Below are 19,317 nucleotides of genomic sequence, written 5' to 3'. Positions count from 1 at the left end.
CAATGCCTTACATCATCAGGCAAGCAAGAGTAGAACTGCTCGAGTCCGAAGCACTGCAACATTCTTTGGCTTTCGTCATAAGCTTTAGCTTCTTTGAGCCATTCCCCCAAGTTAGCCATGAGCTTATACGCGAACTCCGGGTACGACTCATCATTCTCCTTTTGAGCTTTGCGAAATTTTTGCCGGAAAGCTTCCGCTGACATTCTATACTTTTTGAGCAGACTAGATTTAACCTTATCGTAATCATCTGCATCTTCTTTAGTCAAGCGGGCTATCACATCTGCCGCCTCACAAGGTAACAGTGTCAGCAAGCACTGTGGCCAAGTTGCTTTGCTAAACCCTGCCTTCTCGCACGTGCGCTCAAAGTTTACCAAGAACAGACCTATGTCCTCTCCTTTCCTATAAGGTTGCATAAGGTCTTTCATGCGGAACGACTTGCGTTCTACTGTGCCCGATGCTACGCTCTCATCACTTTCATTTCGAGCTTTTAGCACCTGCAGTTCGAGACGCTTCAGCTCAAGTTCCTGCTCTAAGCGCTTACTCTCTTCAGCCATGCGTTTCTCATTTTTTTCTTCTGCTTCCCTCTTTGATTTCTCTCTCTCAGCAATCAGCTCCAGGCATTCCGAGAGCTCATCGTCGTCTGCCTCAAGTGCCTCAATAGCCTCAATGATATCTGGCTTTCTCGTTTGGTCCTGAAGATCCAAACCCAGACTTTTGGCCAACTCCAGCAAAAGTGGCTTTTTCAACACTTTCAAATTCATGGTTATCCCGAGTGCTGCAATTTCTTCCTTTTAGAAATCTCTTATCGTCACGTACTTTCAAGTCCCGTGCTAACGATAAACAATTCCCACCACCTTTGTAAACTTACTTACTACAAAGCCTGGTAAAACCTCAGTGAAGAAAAGCCAAGCACTCACCGAACCTTGCAACCATGATTCCAGCGGAGTCCATCCCGACGCTGCCAACCAGCTGTTGCGTTGGTACTGCTCCGGTAGCGGACCAACGGGTAGCGAAAAGCCGAGTCAGACGTCGGGCTGCATGCACTTCAATATTGGGCGGTGGTCACCCAAGCAGAGACTGGCCGAGAGTTAGAGAGAACTTAAATGAAGGTTTATTTACATGGTGAATCTGAGAAGGTACGCACTGGAGAGCACTCGTGCTCTCGTTTTTAACAACTTTTTTGTCCCCAAGTACCTAGTTGGGGAATTTTCTATTTTGTCAAAGTCCAATCACATTTGAGTTCCTGATCTGCTGGCATTCGGGAACCGCCCACTAGAACGTCCTCCCAGCGCACTCTTTCCACTTTAGCGGCACGATGGCGACTCCGCCGGGGGAAGTCAGGCATGGGGGTCCCAAGGAGGCTTGCTGGCTGTCCAAGGTCGGAACCGCGCGCCACCCACGCGGACCCCTCGCGCGGGAGCACTCCGCGGGAAAGGAATGCGGTGACCGTTCTTCTCCACGGGGGGGAGATGACCCGCTCTCTCTCCTCGGTGCTAACACGCAGGCGCCGCGGCTCTCTGTTTCCAAACACAGGCGCGCCCGCTCTTCGGCGAATTCGTTAGCGCCTCTGCGCACAGTCCTCCGGACACAAACTGGGGCAACTGCTGCCGTCGCTGCCGATATGCGACACCGCGTTGCTGCGTCCTGGGTGGTTCTGGTCCACGAACTCCGAGGTGGTCGCGTGCAGTCTTCTTAGAAAAACGGACGCCCATCTCGACACGTGCACCGTCTCGTTACTCGGGAAGTTCGAAACGTAACAGCCGAAACGGCTGGGGCCAACACAAGGCGGAGCGATGACTGCACGTAGTCGATTAATTAGAGAAAGGAGGAAAATGGAGGAGAAGAGTCGCGGACAAGTGGGCCGCACAGCATCCTCGCTCGCCAACATTTCATGTAGGAAAAGCTCGGTATGCTCTTGGTCTTAAATTTGACTGCGGTGGACGAAACAATATCGCACATTCCAATGTGAACACTTTACGAACCATAGTGTTGATCCCCTTGAGCACACACTGGTTCGAATCGAGACGTTCTCATGCGTAGTCGAGTCGAAGCTTTCGAGCACTGCTATGGGAGAGCTTCGCATACATACACTACCTGAAATATAGCCACTCCACAAGGCATGGCTGGTAGCTAAGACGAGCAAGCGTGGAAAGAGTTTAATACGCAGCTATCGGTAGTCGACTGGAGAATCAGTTTTGTTAAACTGACACTTTCTTCCCTGACAGCCCATATTCACAAGCCTCTCGGAAGAGTGGCAGAAAGAATTTACTGTCTGTCCCCTGTCGACAGTGTTGTCGATCGCCGCGGAAAGTCCTGTTCTTTATACCAAGGAATTCCAGATGATTTTGGTGATACGCGAAAACGGCGAAACAACATGAGGGGAAAAAAAGGTATATAAGACGTTCCCGCTTTTAATTTGCTGCTTGCTGCTGTGCTCTACACGTAAAGCATCTATAAAGAAGGGTGTAATTTCTCCGGATTATTACCGTAATTAGACCCCAGTTCCACAGGCTGAAACGCACGAAACTTGTCATGTCCCTTCTTCAGTAATGACTTCAAACTTTTTCCAGGGGGAAAAAAATCTAGAGGGAAGGGGGGGGGGGGGGGTATGCACAGGCTGCACTTTCGCCCCTCGGACGCGGACAAGCTCAACGGCAGGTACCAGATCTGGGCCCTCAAAATCCCGATTGTTTCGTGTAAAAAGCTGACGAGAACTCTCGAAAACCTTCTCCTACGCCGGTAGACGTCAGCGCTAGTCGCACGCCGGTCACGGTGAAGTGCTCGTGAGGCAAGGGAAGACACACTCTTTTCCCCCGTGTGACGTCCCCTTCCGGACAGAACGGATGGAGGCCCTGCCGAAACGCTTTCGTCGTTCCATTCGTTGGCCGCCAGGTATTCCATGTGTGCGGCCGTACACGGCCCTCTTATCACCTGTCCTGCCACAGCCAAAGCCGCTGCCAACATGTCTAGAGCTACAGGGTGCCTTGACGGAGCTGTTTAGCCCGGAATACATGCGGCGTTTTTTTTTCCCACGATTTTCGCGCGTCGAAAACTGCCGCGTCGACGTGACGGAGCAGAGCCCATGCGCCCGCTCAAACGCTCTGCCTTTCAAGAACAATGGCGAGCTGTTCTCCTCCCGGTATGGAAGCTTTCTTCTACCGGCCCTTGACGACCAATGAAGCTACTGCCGAGCCAGGCAGCCCGCCATAGACGACGCTTGAAAATGACGGTGCTGGAAAATTCAGCCGGTACTCGGTAGTAGCCAAGCAGTGTAGTGCATGGAGCGGTGGGCAAGAGTCAACGTATTGTGCCCCTTCTAATCATACCTTCACGGTCACCCCGTAGGAGTGTACGAGTAACAATGACGTAAAAGGATTATGTTAAAGAACAACAATGATGTTGTAGGAAGTTCGGCCCTCCTGTCTTAAGATGTAACGAGTAATCCGCCGTAAGTGTATTAACGAGCGATTCATCTCTTCGATATAACAGGCGAACAGTTAACGCTCATGAGTAAACGCTGAATAAAGCGAATACAAATGAAACGAAGCACGAGAGGGGGAAAGCGAGCAAGCTTGGTCAATATATACTTTGCCGATGTATCGATCACAATCTCCTAGCAGCACGACAGCAATGCCGCAGTCGCTGTGACATATCCACAGCGGCGTCGCTCGTCGCGGAGTGCAGTTAACTGTGGCCGCTATATGCGATTGCAAATCGTTTGTGGGAAATGTTACCCAGGAAGGCGGGCCCGTTTATAGAGCAAGCCGGAAAAACACCAAAGCCGCGCACTCGCGATTTCCGATAACAATCGGCGCTGCTGCGTCAGGTATATTGCAAACTAGAACGTGACAGTAATTATTACTATTACTTCCGCTATACCGAATCTCGCTTTATCGCCGAATCGCGCTACCGAAGCACGTTCTCCGCTCGCTAACCCAAATTTGACCCGAGCGAATTTCTAGCTCTGTAAGAAGACAGGTGGTTGGGAGAGCCTGCTAAATTCACCTAATATAGCCACCAGTTACGAGAACCAGGACCATCTCGTGTGCGAATCGAAAAAGGAAAAAAAAAAAAAGGAAGCCTACATCGTCAGTGCATCATGATCAGTAATTATTACTAGCACTGCTTGCTAACGTTACACGTCCACATTCAACGGGCGTCTATTCTGGTGGTACTCCGTGAGGTAAGGAAACAGTCCGAGCCCCGAAGCCAGTCGGCGACCATGACGGCCGCAGACAGACCACCACACACAAGGAAAGAGAAAGCCGACTCATTGAAAAACCAATGCACGGAAATGGAACGAGACAGCTAGTGCTTGCCGGTGACACCGGAGGTCCATACAGCAGCCCACGGCCCTTGTGATCTCATCGACAGCACTGGAATACGCAACACGTTCTGGCGGTCATTCAGCACACATTCAGCACACGACGCAATGGAGCGCCGCGAGATGCTGCAGTTCCGTTCTCCGATCCGTTCGGCCGTCAACGAATTTCCCCCACGCAGGGCCCACCACTACTGCGCGGCAAAAAGCTGGCGATCGTGCAAGTCAAGAAACCGAGCGCTGTTGGGAAACGCCACAGTTTTTTTCCCGCGAGCTGAGAGGAAAAGCACCATCAGTACAAAATCTTGCGCCACAAAAACCGTAGCAGATGACGTGGCTCCCTCCTTGCCTGCCATCCATGTCATCCGCCGAATACACGCTCCTGCCAAACAGGCACAGACAGGCAACGATTTTATCGCAATAGCAATACTGCCCCAAGTTTCGACCCGTCGCATCGTCCCGGGAATGGCCACGTTTTATTTATTTATTTTTTATTTAAAATACTCTCAGGGTACAAATGCACGTTACAGAGGGGAGGGGCACACACACACACACACACAGACACAGACACACACACACACACACACACACACACACACACACACACACACACACACACACACACACACACACACACACACACACACACACACACACACACACACATATATATATATATATATATATATATATAAAAAAAAACAGAAGGTTAATACAATAAGCTTACAAATATCTGAAAAACAAAGCACATAAGAAAGAACAACGAGGTACATGGGTAATTTAGGAAGACGGCATAGGTGTAAAAAGAATAGCAAAATATAAAAGTATAACAAGAAAAACAGTATACAATGAAGATAAGCAAATAACCATACAATAAGTTTTAATGTTAGGCAAGAAAGAAAGTTTGTAGCGCGGATTTAAATTTTTCTACTTCAGTTATACTTGTTAGGGATGCAGACAGGTTATTCCATTCATTACAGGTGCGGGGAAGAAACGAGTTAGAATAGGCAACTGTGTTTGAGTGTGGAATGTTTACCTTTTGACTGTGGTTATGGCGAGATGAAATGTAGGATGGTGGTTGAACCCATAAAGGGGTGCAATGTTGAGTTAAGGTAGTATACTTTATGAAAAAGTGAGAGGTGGGATAGTTTTCTTCGAGTCGATAACAGCGGGAGATGTAAGTATGCTTTCATATTATACTCCGTTTCATACACCAGGTGCAACGCAGCGAAAGCTACGCAAGTAGTCCGCAAGGAAGAAAACAGGAGGCGTATCACTACGCGCTCGTTCTGTAGGCGAGTGGTTCCTGCCGAAACGGGCTCTATTCCGAGCATACACGTTTGCAATAACATGCTTCGCATGCTTAGACATCTTCACTGAGCGGATCTTATAGAAAAAATGCGCACCAAAGAACCATTTTCTCAAAAAGAGATGCGCAGCGCGGAGGGCCCAGCCAGCGCCATCTGGTGGCACAGCTGGCAAGGTTGCGGGCCAGCAAAACGCGGCACGAACAAAAAGACATAAAAAAAACCTACAAATTAGCCGAATCCGACCTTTTCTCTCTAAAAAAGGTGCTTTTTATGAAGTTGATGGCAAATGTAAAATGTATTAAGCTTGCAGACAAAGCAACTATTATTTTCTCTCGTCAAGAGCAGGCACTATTTTTTATCGCGGATGCGGAGAGCGCAAACAAGAGCTGTAGCTTTGGTAGTGTTGCATTTGATGTATGAAACGGAGTATAGTAACGCTAGCTGTCCTTTAATAGTTTTTTAAGATTAACCGGGCTGAGCGATTTTGTACTGCCTCAACGGAGTGTATGAGCGTTGCTTGACCGGGGTCCCTAACAGATGAGGCATATTCGAGTTGTGGACGAATATATGTTGTATACATTATTAATTTTAATGATGACAGTGCAAGGGAGAAATTACGGCGAATGGAGCCTTGAACAGCTGCGAAGAAGAATAAGAATGCTCGGTCACCGGCAAGGTAATGCTTTCGCTCCACATTCGCTTCACCAGCATTGAACCTTCTCATTTATATGTGGTCTGGTAGCTTACACTCTCGCGTCATATTTTAAAAGGATGGGCTTAAGTGTCCCCAATAATGAAGCACCTTACACTGATAGGGCGTGCTGGGGGAGTAATGTAGCAGGCAAAAGAAGCTTCCGCCATTGCTATCGCAATTCAACTAAGATTAACCAGAGTTAAACCAGAACTGATTGTTTTGGTTTTTCGGTGGAAAGTGGCGTCGTGTGAAACCGCGCATGCCAACAGCCACAATCAATTGAATCAATCTACCGCGAAATGATTAGAAGCCCAATTGACGAAGGAAACCCGGCGCCACTGAATGCGTCGTCGTAAAACTACCGGTTACAATCAGTTGAATCAATCACTGCGAGACCGTTAGAATCTCCACAGGCAGGGAAAAGCCCAAAAATGATGTCCCTGGTAGGCGGTAGTTGGCAGCGGATGGCGTAGCCGTGCACAGACTGTTGGCTATAGCATGACTCCGCACTTCACAATGCAATGCTGTTGCACTCCTACACGTCAACGGTGCAAAAGATCCATCAATGCCAGTGACGCGGGGCAAATTTACGTGCGTCTGCGGGCCTCGCTGTGCCCTGCAAGCGCTACCGGCAGTCTCCTCTCAGCGGACGACCAAATCGTGAAATCGGCGCTATTAGGGTGCCTCGATGAGCACGCCCGCGCGCATCGTGGCGCCCTAGGCGCTACGCGAGATGCGCGCCCCAAGCCGGCAGAGTTGCAAGGAGACGCCGAAATATAGGGACATAGGCGCCAACCGAAAGGGGACCGGAAAAAGCGAGACCCGAGAACTGACCGGTGATAAACACGACGCCGATGCACACCAGACGTCGGGTAGTAGGCGCAGCAAGACGGCAGCGAACCGCTGCTTCGGCGACGCCACGCGAGCGCCGACCGCGCTGCCAGTCTCGCGTCTTCGTCCCCATCCTCGCGGCACAGCTGGCTAGGCCGAGCAGCAATTTGTCCAGCCTCACGAGCGATGGCAAAACACGCAGTAGCGAGTCGCGTTTGCGCCCAAGCCATCAGCAGGCAGGAGAGAGGAGGTGGTGCCGGCCGTTTCCTCAAACCAGAATAGACGAGCCGCCGGATTCTCCTTGACACAGCAGGCATGAGCGCTCAACCGCGAATATAGGAATGAAACGTGACGATGTCCTGGAAGCGGAGGCACGTGTTGTGTCGGTCCTTCCCGAAACAACCCGGTGGTGCGTTTTCTGAGGGGGTGAATTATTACTTTCGCGGAGACGGCCTGCTCGCCTACCGGGCACTGCGTGCAGCTTGAGAACTTTCTCTGGACGATTTTTGAGCAGCGAGGGCGGCAGCGACATAGATAGACACCAACAAACGAAGGCTGGTCTCTCTAGGCATGACCGATTGACCATGCCAAAGTGTGTCGCCGAACAGGGAGCCAATAAGAACTCCACAGGGCCAAAACAGTATTAACCATCAGTGGCAGTGCAGTACAGGGAATCAATTACAGTATGAAGGATTTTGCAAGGGGCGTATGGTTCTGGCAGTACTACGTTTTAAAAAGAAAAATGGAAACCAGCCTTTAATCCATAAATACTGAAACGGCCTAAAGTTCCCTGCTTAAGTTTCAGAACTCTAAATGAAAGATTCATAGACTTATTCAAATCTTTGAGGGCCACATATACTAAGTGCTGAAATCGAGAGGAAATATGGGGGATGAGGTGGAGAACACATCTGTCCCATCCCATGTGTATCCAGTGTTTAAAATGGGCTGTGTTACAGAAGAGCATGCGTCAAGCAAGTCACCAGATAAGTAGCCCTTCCTATTTTGTATGTACAGTAATGCAGTACTAAGGTCACGCCATGACAGCTAACAATGCAGCAAAAAAAGAAAAACAATGCAAGGGGCAAAAAAAACAACATTAAAACAACGCAAGGGGCAAGTCAAGTTGGTTTAAATCAAATGATTAGTTTCCAATGACAAAGTGCCTCCACTTTCCCAGAGCTATTATAAGCTAGAAAGACCCAGAAATTAACTAGACGAACTGATGCCATGCACTCTTTTACCAAATTAACTGGAGTGATATCAGTGCAACTTTTGTGTGCACAGATCTCCAAGGCTAGGCCCCATGCTATTCACGTTGGGTAGGTTATCACGGCATCCTTTTCCTCATTATTGTCACAACATTAAATGACAATAATATGACAGAGGCATCCTTGTTAAAAGCAGTTCCTCATTCTCATTTTTCGTGCCTGGCTTGAGATGCTTCTATGTCACTTGTCACACACAAGTATAAGCTCCAGCAATTCACAACATACAGAGCCAGTGCATCAAGGGCCGTGAATGTGGAAATTATACCATAGGTAACAAATGTTCAGGAATGTCTGAAAACGCGTTCAAAAATATGATATCAGGGAAGCAAGAGGCATTTTCATGTCAAACTTGCACTAGAAGTAAATTGGGTACTACACATGGACAAACAAGCAATTTGCCTCGGGAGGAAGGATCAATAAACGAAATTCCTGAACCCTCTCTCAAAGATATAATGATGATGTTGAACCTTCTTTTGAAATGGCTAGATGTAGTTGGCAAAAAGCAGGAAAAACAATTAGCAAAGCTTACTGATACAAACGGGACACCAGAAAATCAAAACAAAACAATCCAGAAAATGGAGCCAGTTTTTGAGCTGTTATCAAGCAAATATGACGACATCCTTGCCTTCGTGGAAATAAAACAGCTAAAAAAAAAAAAGCAGTCTCAAAGAACAATTGTTCGAAACAGATGAGTGGCTTTCTCGCCTAGAAGTTGATCCACTTGAGAACTGTTAGCGAAAGAACACAGAATGCAATAAAGTTGACAGAGGATGAGAATGTCAGAGGAATCATTCACTCAACTGCTGAAAAGCTGCAGCCTCCCAGCCCTGGTAGTGAAAACATAGTGGCAGCATACAGGTTAAAATCAGGGTCAAATGTTTCCCCTCCAATCCTTGTGCGATTCTTGACGTCAATGGATTGAAAAGCAAAACATGCTATAAGAGGACATATGTATCAATAAAAACGTAACAAACACGAAGAGGCGTCTATGGTGTTGCAGATTCGCGCTGAAATCAGCAAGCAGAAGGACGAGGAGGAAGAAGTGATTTGAGGGACTGGGGGTGCGCAAGATAGAAACTGATCGCCATGTTGGGAGATCGATAGCAAGGAACAGTCGGGTTATTAAACGCAGTGTAAAGGTGCCCTGGTGCCTGCCCTGCTTCTTCTATATATGGCAGACGAAAAAACGAGCAAAGGAAAGCAAATACCCCTATGTGTGGGTCCGAGAAGTTAAAGTGTATATAAGAAAAAACTAACAAGTGCATCTCCTATTTACAATGAAAATGAAAAGGAGTTAGACAAAATATCCTAAATGGCTAAGTTTGATACCAGCAGTGTGAATCATTATGTCAACACCCTGAAGCAAGGCATAAAGAATATCTTTTCTGTTTTTCAGCTTCATAGCAAAGGCAAGGAGCTTGCTTCCTATTTTAAATAACCTTCAACTGCAATTTGATATCCTAGCTTTTAGAGAATGCACATGAATTTGAGAACTATAGAGGGCTGTCCTTGGCACAAACCAGGGGAAGCTGTTTCTCTTTACACTAAAGAAAAGGAAATACTCATTACAAAATACCAGAATTATGTGTTATGAATGAAGATGCAGAAATGCTAGCTACATCCTGCGACAGTCGTTTCACTGCAGTAGTATATATAAGCCACCTTAAGGCACAACAAGCCAATTTTACAACCACCTTTAACAGCTGTTTGATTATACACCTTTTCGTACAACTTACAAGCTGTTATAATAGGTGACATAAATATCAACATGTTAATGAACACCACATCCACAAATGAGTTGTGTGACATCGTATCCAGTTATGGGTCTGAAGACTTAATATCATAACCTACGAGAGTAATGGAGCAGACTGAAAGTGTTATTTGACGTCTGTTTTTCAAACACTTCTCCGGGAAAACGTTCGCTGGCAGTTTAGCCACTGGCATAAGGGACCATACGCCAATATTTCGATTTTTCACTTGCTTATGGCAAACGTGCCAGTGCCAATACATCAAGTAGAACCTATGGAAAGATGGATGTTACCAGCTTATCCTATTTCTGCCAGGCAGCTCTACAGACTGCATACTGCAATGTTGTCCAGGAGTGTGGTTTAAACAGATCGTTCAGTATATTTCTGTATATCTTGCAGAAAATGTACAGTGAAGTTTTTCCAGAACGAAAGCTCAAAAAAATTTGAAAAAGCTACAAAACCATGGATTTCAAAAGTGGTCAAAAGTGAATAAAGGAAGAAAAGCACCTTTTCTTTCAGCGTATTGAAACTAAAAATGTCAATGTCTTCAAACAAATCAAAAAGGTCATAAATAAACTTGGCACTGACATTAAGAAAGCAAAAATTGAATATTATGAAAGGAAATTTTCGACAGCTAGTAGATCTTGGGAGACTTGGGAAGTACTGGGTGATCTGCTAGGCCAAAGCAAGCAGAATGTCAACAAAATCAACAAAATTTACGAAGGAACTGCTCTACTGAACAAAATTAATGGCCACTTTTTGTACGCCCATTCACCGACACATGCCATTACCACCCACATAGACCCGGTAAAGTATTTAAAGAATCACTACACAAATTCCATCTTTTAAACCCTGGAAGTTAAAGCAAAGTTTGGTTTGGTTTGGGGGGATTAACGTTCCAAAGCGACTCAGGCTATGAGAGATGCCGCAGTGGAGGACTCCGGAAATTTCGACCACCTGGGGTTCTTTAATGTGCACTGACATTGCATAGAACATGGACGCCTTGGTTTTTGCCTCCATCAAAAAGTGGCTGCCGAGGTCGGGGTTCGATCCTGCATCCTTTGGAACAGTTTTCGAGCGCGATAACTACTGTGCCACCCTGGAGGGGTAGTTAAAGCACAGTGACTGATATAATTCTCTCTGGGATAACAGTGCCCCTGGTGCTGATAGTATATCGGTGAAACCAATTAAACTGCACATATTGTAAATCAAATGCTGACCACAGGTGACTTCCCCAAGGAGATAAAGGTTGCTTGAGTGAGTGCCGTTCATAAGGGAGGAATTTTAATGACTTAAATAACTACACACCAATTTCTGTCATATCAATATCTGAGCACATGATATACAGGCGATTATACCAGTGTGTTGAACGAATGAGACTAAGTATGCTCTAGTAGTTCGGTTTTCAAAAAACAAACACACTGAATCCGCATTACTAGAAATCAAGGAAAAGCTATTAAATAACATTAATAAATTAGACTTACACAAATCTTTTGATTGAGTTGCGCATAATATACTGGTTAGAAAACTGAGCCTCTATGGAATAAGGGACATCACATCAGACCTGATAACAAGCTGTCTCGGCAACCCATACAAATACCCTATGGTAAACAGAGTGACATCAGATGGTGACCCTGTCTATACAGGTGTTCCACAGGGCTCAGTTTTAGGTCCGATCCTATTTATGTTGTATATCGACGACAGATAGTTTACCCCTGGCAAATGACATTGTAATATATGAGGACGACACGAATGCATTTTTTTTTTTCTTGGGAAACTATTCAGAAGGTACAAGCAGCAGCAAATGACTGGCTATCTGATGTTCTTACATGACTGAATTCAAATCAACTAGAGCTGAAGGTTTGCAAAACAAAATATGCACTTTTCAGAACAAAAACAAGCACCTCAAAACTGACTTTTCATTAAAATTTGAAGGTTAGTCTTGCTCGAGAATGCACAATGAAGTTCCTTGGTATCGTATTTGAAAAGCACATGTTATAGACACACCATACAGATAAAGTCTGTAACAAGATGGCTCATTCTATTGGTATTACTAAATTTCGAACAGTCCTCCCCATCAGCATAAAACTACAGATACACTATTGATTAGTTCACTCATACTTGTACTACAATTCATTTGTTTGAGATTCTACCACTCAAACAAACAAAACAAAGCTTTTGCGTCTGCAAAAACGAGCTGTAAATGCTATTGAAAACCTTCACATCTCTGTAAAGTCTGTAGAATAATTTTTAAAATATAATCTGCTAGACAGCAGCTGAAGAGAGATTGACTAACTGTACCGAAAGAAACTAGCGATTCTGGTTTATAAGCTGGCAAGAACAAAAGCAGGAATTCGTGCAAGCTTACCTGGCTCATATCTGTTACCATTTTCAGCGTTAAAAGTATAGCATTTCAAGAGCTCAAACTAATTACTGATTTCAGAAATTAACATACTTTATACCACATCTTCTTGTGATTTGTCCAGCCCTCGATGATTTACTACGAAAAAATCTAGGCCCAGAAATGTTTACAAAGTGTGTCCACAAAGGCTTGCTTTGTTTATAGCAGAAAAATACACTGCCATCGCATGTTTTTCCTTGTTTACAAGACACGGTCTCTGATTACCGTATAATTTTGCACATAAACCTGTTTAACGTTTCCTTTCTTTGGAATTGTCCAGACAGTCCAGACAGAATGTCATCGGACTGATCAAGGCCGTTACTGCGCGACATCTGCCAACCACGCGACATTTCAATTGCCAATCTTGCAAGAGCTCGTGCTAAGATTTTGCAACAAGAGATGGAAACGACAGTACTGTACGATTAATTACATGCAATGAACGCCGAGCACATTGGAACAAAACTAAATACGCCGAAAGATGTGTACCGCTGAAGAGGCTGCGCACGCGAAAACATCGTCGCGTAACCATGTAGACTTATATAAAATCCGAGCATCGGGTTTCCACGCGAAATCTGCGCTGCCACTTGACGAACAAAGCGTTTTCCTCTAGTGCGGCCCGCAGTGCATACGCCTAGAGCACTTACAAAAGCGCACTTCTTTCCAACGAAGCGGCACTCGTGTCACTGCAACGAGACAAAATGTCTACAGCGACACGCTTACGCAGTGTGTTCAAGCCAGGACGGATCACGCCCTGCTAACAAAAGAGTGATTTCGTTAATAATTTCGGGAACAAAACGAGGGCCAGGAAGAACCTGAGGCCCCACGCGAAAATCGATAGGACACACAGCAGCATCGAACGCATGGAAGCCGGACAAGAGGCGCCTGACCGCAGTAGAGGCAGACAGAGATCGGCGCAGCGCGAATCGCAAGTGCCGCCGCATGATGAGTCACAGCATGGTTTACAGCGAGGCGGAAAAGAAAAGGGTGTCCCCATTCATTCTGGGTTCGACACCTCCCCAAGGCAGCGCTCGCCGTTGCCGTCGATGTCGGTAATGAAAATAAACACTCACCCGAGCGAGCGGTGCAGTCACATCTTGCTCACACGTCTCCCCCGCGTCTGTGCCATCCGAACAGCTGGCTCGGCTCCAGGCGAGCGTAGCGGCGATGTGAATGGAATTTAATTGCAGGTCGAGACGCGATTGTAGGATTATCCCCGAATGAACCTGTTTTCCGCGTAACCCTAACACAGCCGAGCCATCGCGGAGGAAAGCACCTTCGCTTGCATGGGCGGGTCCTCCTCACCGCCGGTATCGTGCGCAGCGAGACATCGCGAGATGCAGCGAGAGCGTGACTCTCTCTCCATTTGATCCAGTTTCATAGTTGGGTTTCGGTTTCGCTACAAAACACTTGAATATTTTCATGAAAATGTGTATTTGTGCAAGTTGATATTTGGTACGTGAAGAACAACACGTAAACGCAAGTGTTTTCGTGACTGTCACACGAATGCTTGGCGTTTTCCTCTTATTCCTGCAGTTAAGGCACTTTTGGAACGCTACCTTTAGCAAAGAAGAGCATCAGTAATCACAGCAGCAGTTTCTTTGAAAGGAAGCAGGATTTAAAGTATGCGTTATCTTGCTAATGTTCTGTGACGACTTCTACCATGAGCTGGATTTCCACGCACATTATAAAACCTAAAATAAACGATGTATTAATATCAATATATTTGGGGAACTATAGCACACGTTCAGCGTATTCACCACCGCACTATCAATTATAAACACGCATGATCGCCACAATATACATATTCTGGGCCATGGAGGAAGAAAAACTTCCTCCATGTCCTGGGCTACTAGATTACCCGGTACGTTGATCTCCACGTTCGGCTACAGCTGTTGCGTCTGTGCCGCCCTCTATGGACATGCTCGCGAGATAGGGTTAAGTCCCCGAGCCCGGGAGATTTGTAGCCCCTGCTTTCCCGAACTGCCTCCTGAACTAGACTAGGCGAAAATAGTCACTGTGGCTTTTATTCCCTCAGAACCAATTTATGAATTTATTTTTTTTATCGAACTGTATAAAACAACACGGAAAAAAAGATGCAAGGAATCCAAAAGAGAAGCAGCGAGTCGCTACCCGGGTAGCACTGAAATTACACAAATTCGTTGGGGGCATAAAAAGCATTAGTAGAACATTGAAAAGAAACATTACACTGACATAGTCCTTTTAATGTTGCTGTGATGTTATATATGTTTATGTTGTATTTTGAGTATTCTTTCAATTTTACAAAGAAATGTTGTTTTAATATATCTTCTAAACGTCAATTAATGTGTTTCATTCCTGACTATTAATAACATATCTTTAAAATAACAATTCGTTGTATTGCATCTTTTAGAAGGTGCCTGCTACAGAGTGCGCGCATAGCCCTATTATTTTCTTATGAAGCTTAGCTTACTGTCTATTCAGCACTATAACTTATGGGAAATGCCTTAGAGATTGACGGAAAAGATTTGACTCTATGCTAGTTGTTCAGTCATAGAGAAAAAGTTTGGTAAAGAGCGGACACTCCCCTAAGGGCCAGCAGGATGGATGGATGGAATATAAGAGAGCCCCCTTTGAAACGGAGTGGTAGCAGTAGCTATCATGCTCAATCTTCTCCCTATATCTTAATTATTGTTTTAGATTGGTTAACTATACCATCATTCTATTTATAAAATTTTTGTTTCTACATTACTAACATTATGTCACTTCTCTGCTTTTAAGCCACCAATCTCCCAGTCGTTCTTTGCTAGCTTCCACCGCCGGTTTATTTCCTTGGCCACTGGTATCTCTAAACCCCAGAGCTTCAGGAACAGTGATTGCGCCTGCACCAGCTTCCGGATGGATACCATTACATTCGAGTATAATATGGTCAATTGTTTCACTGGAGTACCACATACAGCACATGCGTTGTCTTCATTGTTAAATTTCTTTTTGTAGCTTTGTGTTTTAAGGTACCCTGATCTAGCTTCAAAAAGTAGGGCACTGCCTTTATCAAAGAAAGCTTCCTTCCTGATCTGCCTTTTCCACTTTCGGTATAATTCCACACTCTGTTTCTTTTCCATTGAATTTATCCAACTTTTACCTTCTGTGTTTTTCACCTGTTGCTTAACGCTCTTTATTTCTCCGTCTTTGGGACTAGCATAGTTACTAGTTAGTTTCCTAGTTCGTGCCTCTATTGTGAGTCAACGCTTTTTAAGTACAGGTATTTAAATACTTTAGCTGCCCATCTGTTACTGTCCAATTTCCTCAGGCGTTCCTCATATAATATTTTACTCTGAGCTTCCCGTACTTCGAAAGATGCCCAGCCCATATCTCCCTGTACCGCCTCATTTGTAGTTTTGCCGTGAGCACCTAGTGCTAATCGTCCAACGGATCTCTGATTTATTTCTAATGTCGGCTGTACCTCTGATTTTAGGCACAAAACCGCATTTCCGAAAGTAAGTCCGGGCACCATAATTCCTTTCCAAATACCCCTCAAAACCTCATGCCTGTTGTATCCCCACGATGCCCTATGCTTCATTATCCCGGCATTTCTTCCCCTTTTGCCTTAAATGATTGTTCATGCTTTTCAATGTATGCCAATCCTTCGTTTACCTATACCTCGATATATTTGTATTCTGCTACTTTGGGTTTTTCATGGCATTGTATTTTAAGACCCTGATCAGTTGAGCCGTTGAAAATCATCGGACCCGACATAACTGCGCCAAAACTGAAGCCTAGAGAGTCCCCTTCGTCTCCGCAATACTTAACTAGAGTTTGCAATTATTCCTGACTCTCTGGACTCTCTGCTAGCAGCACAATATCGTCAGCATAGATCAAACCGAGGAGGAGCCGCTCTACCGCCTTTCCGCCTAAGACTCCGGCAGCGCGAATGTGCCATTTTAGGCAATGTTTGCGTGAGCATTCTGCGCGTTGTTCTTTTTCGAACATCACAATGTAGGCATCATTCGAAAGCTTAATATACTCTCTGTCAAATGATGTGCGCTGCTTTAGTGTGTCAACGTTATCAACTGCATGAGAGGTGGTTTTGCAGATGACAAATTCGCTAGCGTCGTTGATATACCCTACTTCGGACTAGTTCGCTGAAGAAACTGCTGCACTTAGAACAGTTTCCTTTGGCCTACACATAGAATGGGTACTTATATTATGAAACCTGAAGCGTAATTAGTTTTAATTTAATCAGTCTTTGATCGGCAGCCTTTTAAACATGGTAAAGTTTGGCTATTTTGGGCACGAATATCTGCGCTTTATCAACGTGCACAGCAGTAAAATTTTTACCACTTCGGGCGCACATTATAATAGTTGAGTGTACGAAGTTTCATCGAAATTTATTCGCTAGTTCGTTTTTAATTACCTTTCCAATTTGAAGATTTCCGTAATACTGCCTCACATCGCATAGCTTGACCAGAAAAACCGCTCATTCTACAGCCTAGGAATCATGCATGGCGAAACTAGAATAGTCGTTATTTGTGAACCCTGATCGCAAATTGCGCTTTATACAATTAGCACGATTATACTGAGCCTTCAAATATAATCAATTTTTCGTACACGACATTCAATGGAGAAGGCCGTCATACTCAACAACGTGAGCCTTGTTTGAGTTGGCTTTTTTTTAATATTGTATCACTGTAAAATAAAGTTAAAATAAGAAGCACAAACCATGGTGATAATTAGTATTTGCACCTGTATTCGGTCATTAAAGGTTTTTCACTGCTAGCGCCATCTAGGTAAAAGCAGCAAAAGTATGAGTTCATTCAATTGCCAGGAGAGGCGCGCGTGACTACACTCCTTCAAAGTACTGAAGCTAGTCAAGAAACCTAGAAGTCAGCTTCGCTGCAGTGCAAAAACCCCTTCACCATGGCGGCCAAACCTGTTTTGGGGGCACAAAACAGGTGCAGTGCAGGAGACGTCTATTGTGGTAATAATGGCCCCGTACCTTTCCTGCACCCCTCTTCTTGTCGCAATTATGAGATTAAGAACCCCTCCGTTTGTGAGTGCCATTCATAACACCTCCCCTGCCCCTACCTCCTCCAGGCTCTCAATAGTGAAGGAATTCTGCTCAACACGTTCGCGCATGACATCAGGCTGGACATAGAAGTATTCTGCGCTGCACCCAACTTCTGCCCTCAAAACAGGTTTGGCTGCCATGGTGAAGGGGTTTTGCTCTGCTGACTTCTAGGTTTCAGCAACCCACCTATACTACTTTTGTGCTGTGAAGTGTCTTGCTTGTTGCTATTTGCATTGCTGTTTGTGAGGCGAGTGTCACACTTTTCAAAAATTCATTGCCTGTCGAAACAACTTCTTTCTGCAGCAGATCCGGTTTCAAACATCCCATAGAGGAAGAATTTCGACAACTCTCTCACCTGATGCAGAGGCTACAATTCATGATATAGAGGAAAGCAGGGAGTGTCAGTGGAGTGAAAGGAATGAATGGATACCTGGAGGCACCACTCGATTGAGAACGTGGTGCGAGACACCGCTGGTTCCTAGCACAAGGAGACGCATCTACTCAAAGTGGAAACACAAACAGTTCATTAGGGAAGGACCACGGACTGAAAGCTTTTTTTAGGTGACAAGACATGACACGCACACTACGTGCGTGCACATGTTTTGCGCGCATACACTGTGGTTTATGCGGGGGCTATTCGCTCGCACGAAGAGCCTGCACATGGTCACCGCATCACCCTTCGCACCCCTGCATTGTGTGCGAACAGTGGACGCTCGCCTGCAGTGCTAAGCCGCTAACCTTCACGCCCAATCGCTGAGGGGCTTTGCGCTATTTTGTGCTTTTCTGAATATGCTTCTGGCCCTGTACTTTTCCCTCACGCATTTGTATTTCGCCAGGCGCTTCAGGCTCGGATAGCAAGTGACACGGCTAGCAAAATCCAAACAGAATGCGCAGAATCTTCCGGTAAATTTACATGTATCGGGCTTGCTTTTCGGCTGGCGACAAAAGTGCAAATTTATCAAAATTAAGACATGCCTTGACAGATTGCAGGTTGCTTGGACGAGGTTCTTCATCCGTGCGCGCAGTTGGTCCAGTGGTATTTCTCGCAAAATGTAGACATTATGTGTTTGACAGCGAGTGCTACGGATATCGCCACGTTATGCTGCATGGTGTGCTGGCAAAATGCTCGCACATGACATCACGATACGCCAGCTGGCATACCACGCGTATGATCCACCGTTTAGATGCTATGTGCGTCATGCGACTCTCAAATATTGGTCGAAAAAGGAATAGGACAGTAGACCAAAATAAATAGTTTCGGCCGGCGGTATCGACTGGTTGTCTCCTTCACATCTCCGTTGGTGCGTGCTCTGTTCCCTAGAGCTTTCAGTGGCACACGTGTGCTTAGGTGCAGCTGTCCTCTCGGAAAGCACCGTTTTGAATGTAGCTTCGCAGCCGCTACAAGAAATACAACTGCAAAAGGACGACGTCGCATACGGAGTACAGATGAAAAAGAAAAGAAACGAAGGAATTCGACGCTGCTGAACCGAATGTCGAGCGTTAGCTGAAATGAGAATGTACACTGTTTTGGTTCAGTGCTTTTCATGCTTATAAACATTACAAATATGTGCTCATAGATAATCAAAAACCAGACGTCGTCACCGATAATCACCGTAATGAAACGTAACAGCCGTTGTACGTCTGTCTAATTGTATTTGGTCACTTACGAAGCGTGTATGGACATCTTCGCAAAGGTGGGA

The 19,317-nt window shown here is 45.5% G+C and overlaps 1 protein-coding gene across 2 annotated transcripts in view; it reads right to left on the bottom strand.

Moving 5' to 3' along the window:
• Positions 1-13,895, bottom strand: part of LOC146186671 (uncharacterized) — a 123,339-nt gene extending 109,444 nt beyond the window's left edge. For both annotated transcript variants that reach the window (XM_084607368.1, XM_084607369.1), the window contains exon 1: positions 13,644-13,895. The gene's annotated coding sequence lies outside the window, so the exon portion shown is untranslated. The remainder of the gene's footprint in view (positions 1-13,643) is intronic.
• Between the last annotated feature and the right edge of the window lie 5,422 nt (positions 13,896-19,317).

The sequence above is a fragment of the Amblyomma maculatum genome, chromosome 6 (assembly GCF_055883805.1).
Source record: "Amblyomma maculatum isolate TAMU_Amacu chromosome 6, ASM5588380v1, whole genome shotgun sequence".
Taxonomy (NCBI): Eukaryota; Metazoa; Arthropoda; class Arachnida; order Ixodida; family Ixodidae; genus Amblyomma; species Amblyomma maculatum.
This window is presented reverse-complemented; position numbering and strand designations above follow the sequence as displayed.